Here is a 5,116-nt window from a genome sequence, read left to right as displayed (position 1 = left end):
CTGGGGGCGTGGTCGGGCCGGGGCGTGGCCGGGGCTCGGCGGCGCGTGGGGCGGGGGCGGGGCGGGGCCTAAGCCGGAGTTTGGCGCTGGGCGTGGCCGGCGGCGAAACGGGTCGAGGTGGGCTCTCGGCGGCGCGCGGGGGCGGGGCCTGGGGCGGGGCCTTGGTGGGGCGGGGCAGGGGCGGGCAGGGGGGCGGAGCCTTAGCCTGGTTGGGGCCCGGCCCCGGCCGGTGGCGGAGCAGGCGGGGGTCGCCTCCGTGCGCGGGGCGGGGCGCGGAGGCGGGAGTACCGTGCTGTCCCCACGTCCCCGGCGCCCAGACCGGCCCAGCACCCTCCGCCGGGGAGGCGGGGCCTCCTTAGGGCCGCGGGGCCGGGCCCCGAGCCTCCCGTGTCGGAGGCGGCGGCCCGGGGCTGTCTACGCGCCGGTCCAGACCTCCCGGCCTCGCTCCAGCGCGGGAGGCCCGGCATCAGGCCCGCGAATCCCGGACTCCATTTCGTATTTTCTTTCGTGCTTAGAAAATGGTCACAGGACGGGGAACGCCTAGACAGGGAGTTCTAGAATCGCTCAGGTCATTCAGCTTCCTTGAGTTCAGAGTTCACCTTTTACTAGGGCAGGGTTTAAAAAAGCCAAACGCTTCATTGAGATCTAATTCCCTTACCGTATAATGCACCTGTTTAACGTGCGTTATATAGTCAGAGTTGGGCAAATATCACCACCGTCATTTAGCTGCACCCCGAAAACACACACACCAATCCCTACACGGTAACAGTCACTCCCCACTTCCTCCCATCCCCTCGGGCTCTAAGTAATCACTAATCTTTCTGTCTCCATGAATTTACCTATTCCGGATATTTCATATAAATGGAATTATAGAATAGGTAGCCTGTTGTGGCTGCCTGCTTTCAGTCGGCATAACGTTTTCAAGGTTCGTCCATGTGGTTCAATGTATCAGTAATTCGTGTTTTTTATGATCAAATTCCATGGTGTGGACAAACCCTATTTCAGTTATCCATTCATCAATTGATGGACATTAGGTTGTTTCTACTTTGGGACTACTATGAACAATGCTGCTGTGAATATTCATGCAGAAGTTTTTCATTTCTCTTGGTTGTATACCTAGGAGAGGAATTGTTGGATCTTATAATAACTGTTCAACCAGAACTGCCAGAGCATCTTCCAAAGCAGCTGCCCAATTTTACAATCCCTACCAGCAGTGTATAAGGATACCAGTTTCTCCACATCTTCACCAAGACTTGTTTTTATCTGTCTTTTTAATTACAGCCTCCACTGTGGGTGCGAGGTGACATTTTGTTAAGGCTTTAGTTTGCAAAAGGCACATATTTTTTGTTCACTTATGTGCTTTACTTTTTTGAAGTTATTCTTAGAAATACTAGAGAGCTCAGAAACAAAGGAATTGATCTTGAGTTTTTCTTCTTTATTTATTGCCCAGAATTAGCAAAACTACAAGCTTTGAGTCCCCAAGACTTCTGACATCAACTGAATGTTTGGAGGAGGGGTTCCCAAGCCACCCTCAGGTTTGATTATTTGCTAGAAGGACTCAGAGAGCTCAGTAAGAGCTGTTACACTCATGATTATGCTTTATGAGGGTCAGCCAAGAGAAGTGGTACATAGCGCAAAGTCTGGGCTTCCCTGGTGTCTCAGTGGTAAAGAATATGCCTGCTAATGCAAGAGACGCTTAGCTGCAGGTTCAATCCCTGGGTCTGAAAGATCCTCCGGAGAAATGTCCAGTATTCTTGCTGGGCAATTCCATGGACAGGGGAACCTGGCAGGCCACAATCCATGGGGTCACAGAAAGAGTCAGACCTGACTTGGCGACTAAACAACAGGGGCACAGTCTGGAAATCCCCAGACGTGGCCCCCCCAACCCTGGGTGTGACACTTCCCATGAAGAGTTGCCAACTAGGGCAGGTCAACCAAGGAAGCTCCTCTGGTATCCAGAGTCTGTACTGGGGCTCCGTTTCTAATAGCGGCTTCATCCATGATAAAATTGACTGATTGCCTTTGTGGCTGAAGGCAGTCTCCAGGTTGGCAGATAACAGGGAACTCCCACCTAAATCACATGACTGGTCTTTCTGGAATGGGCAGGCCCCACCCTAAAGTCCAATTTCGCCAACCCTCATCTGAACAAGGACGCTTCCGTCAGGTCTGAGGGAGGACACCTCCAAGAAGCCAAAGGAAACGGCAAGAACTTCTCTGGGGTGCAGGCCATCCAGTGCCCTTCTACAACAGAACAAACATATGCCTGGTATTTGGAGGAGGCGATGTGAAGTAGGAGGCTCTTAATTCAATTTCGCAACAGATTTAACTACCGATATCCATATCACAGTCTTGCTGCTGAGGTGATGCCAGGGTTACATCATATCCAGGTGTGTTTCTTGTTGTTGTGTAGTTGCTAAGGTCTGTCCAACTCTTTGTGACCCCATGAACTGTAGCCTGCCAGGCTTCTCTGTCCATGGGATATTGCAGCAAGAATACCGGAGTGGGCTGCCATTTCCTTCAGGCGATCTACCCGACCCAGGGAGCGAACCTGTGTCTACTGCACTGGCAGGTGGCTTCCTTACCAGTGAGTCACCTGGGAAGCCCTATCTGGGTGTGAGTGGCAGACATAGCCTGAAAAAGAACAACGAAACGGACTGAAGACCTAAACAGACAGTTCTCCAAGGACAACATACAGAGGACCAAGAGGCACATCACTAATTATCAGAGAAATGCAAACCAAAACACAGGTCAGAATGGCTGTCCTCAAAAACCTACAAATAATAAATGCTGGAGAGGGTCTGGAGAGAAGGGAAGCCTCTGTCACTGCTGGTGGGAATGTAAACTGATACAGTGACTATGGAGAACAGTATGGAGGTTCTTTAAAAAACTAAAAATAAAACTACCATGTGACCCAGAAACTCCACTATTGGGCATATACCCTGAGAAAACCCTAATTCAAAAAAACATATGCACGCCAATGTTCGTTGCAGCACTATTTGTAATGGCCGGGACACAGAAGCAGCCTAGCGGTCCATTGACATGAGATTGGATAAAGAAGATGTATATATACACAATGTATATATACACAGTGGAATATTACTCCGCCATGACAAGGAGTGGAGCTGAATCATTTGTAGAGATATGGACGGACCTAGAGACTGTCAGACACAGTGAATTAAGTCAGAAAGAGAAAAACAAATATTGTATGTTAACGCATATATGTGGACTCTAGAAGAATGGTCCAGATGAAGCTATTTCCAGGCAGGAACAGATATGCAGATATAGAGAACAGACGTGTGGGCCTGGGAGGGGAAAGGAGAGTGAGTTGGGACTGACATACATACACTACCGTGTGTGAAATAGACAGCTAGTGGGCACGCAGCCCCCTGTATAGGACAGGGAGCTCAGCTCGGTGCTCTCTGATGGCCTAGTGGGGTGGGATGGGGTTGAGTAGGAGAGAGGTCCAAGAGTGAGAGGCTATGTGTACACACATCGCTGATCCATTTCATTGTGCAAGAGAAACTGACAACACGTTGTAAAGCAGCTCTGCCCCAATTTAAAAAAAGATGGTGTCGTTTGCTAGAGCTTCACTCGATTACCACCCCTTGGTCCAGCTTACCAACACGCCATTTGACCAAAATGTCTCCCGAAGCACACCGCTCAGGTTGCGGGTGTCAGAGACTGTCATCTCGGGCTCCAAGCTTCCCTCAAGGAATTCGTGAACGCTGGTTTTTCCTTGTCACATAATCCATTGATTCATTTTCTCTGGTCACCACTTCTCTGGTTTATGATTTGCTTTTACTCAAATCATTGTGCTTGAGGGACACTGTTCAACCCAGTACTGAACACATTGGAAGGGACCTTGTGTTCAGCCTAGTATTCTGCTTTTCCAGATTGCTGGCGCAGATATTAATCTAGAAAAACCCCCCTCTCAGTCCACTCTGATTTGTATCTGGTAGAGTGATGCAGGCATACCACTAGCAGGCTTTAGGCAACGACTAAGCTTCCCTGGTGGCTCAGACAGTAAAGAATCTGCCTGCAACGCAGGAGACCCGAGTCTGAGCCCTGGGTCCGGAAGATCCCTGGGAGAAGAGAATGGCTACCCACTCCAGTACTCTTGCCTGGAGCACCCCGTGGACAGAGACGCCTGGAGGGTGCAGTCCATGGGGTTGCAAAGAGTCGGACAAACCGGAGGGACTACGCATGGCACACAGCACAGCGTAGGCTGTGTATCTGCATTCATGGTCAGTCAGGGGGACCAGTTCGTGAGTTTGCCAGGCTAAGTGAAGATGTTATCCACCCATAAGCCTCTTAGGGATTCCGGTGTAAAGGTTTCAAGGGAGAACCACAGTCTCTCGCTTAGGCGTGATCCCTGATTTGGCACCCACACCTGGAGCACTGGTCCTTGGGAATACTGCATCAGGTGGAAACATGAGAAAGTTGAGGCACTGTGAAAAAAAAAAAAGAGTAAACCACAGTCGAATCGCCATCTTCTTTCCACGAGGAGAGCTGCGTAACCTCTGCAGCGTTCTCTCGCACCCCTTCTCTTCCAGAACCCCCAGAAAAGGGGAGAAGTGTATCTAGTGGCCCCTTTCTCAGTCCTCCTCACGCTGACGTCCGCACACACTCGGGACAGCGTGTGAGCCTGCCTCACTCCCCGTCACAGCCGTTCCAATCCCCATTCCAGTTCTCTGAGACCTTCACTCTGAGGACGGAATGCCACGTGAGACATCCCCCTTCTGGGATAGCTCCTTGCCCATTGTTGGACGTCATGGGCTTAGTTTTACTTTTTTTGCTGTTATTTTTTCAATTTTTAAAATTTATTTTATTATAAAGTGTGTTTTCCCAATCAAAATCTTAGCAAGATTTTTTTTGCAGCTATAGCCAAGATTATTCTAAAATTTATATGTAAAGGCAAAGGAACTAGAATATCTAAAACATGGGGGAAAGAGGGAGCGATCAGTCCACGTGGTTTCAAGACTTATTATATGGCTACAGTAACAAAGACAGTGCGGTAGCCACAGAGAGAGCAGAACCCAGCCGAACCCAGAACCCACGAACCCAGCCGAACCCGGAGCCCACGAACCCAGCCGAACCCGGAGCCCACGAACCCAGC

This window comes from Oryx dammah, unplaced genomic scaffold (assembly GCF_014754425.2).
Source record: "Oryx dammah isolate SB20612 unplaced genomic scaffold, SCBI_Odam_1.1 HiC_scaffold_22, whole genome shotgun sequence".
Classification (NCBI taxonomy): domain Eukaryota; kingdom Metazoa; phylum Chordata; class Mammalia; order Artiodactyla; family Bovidae; genus Oryx; species Oryx dammah.
The sequence above is the reverse complement of the archived record's forward strand: the minus strand, read 5'-3'. Positions refer to the sequence as shown.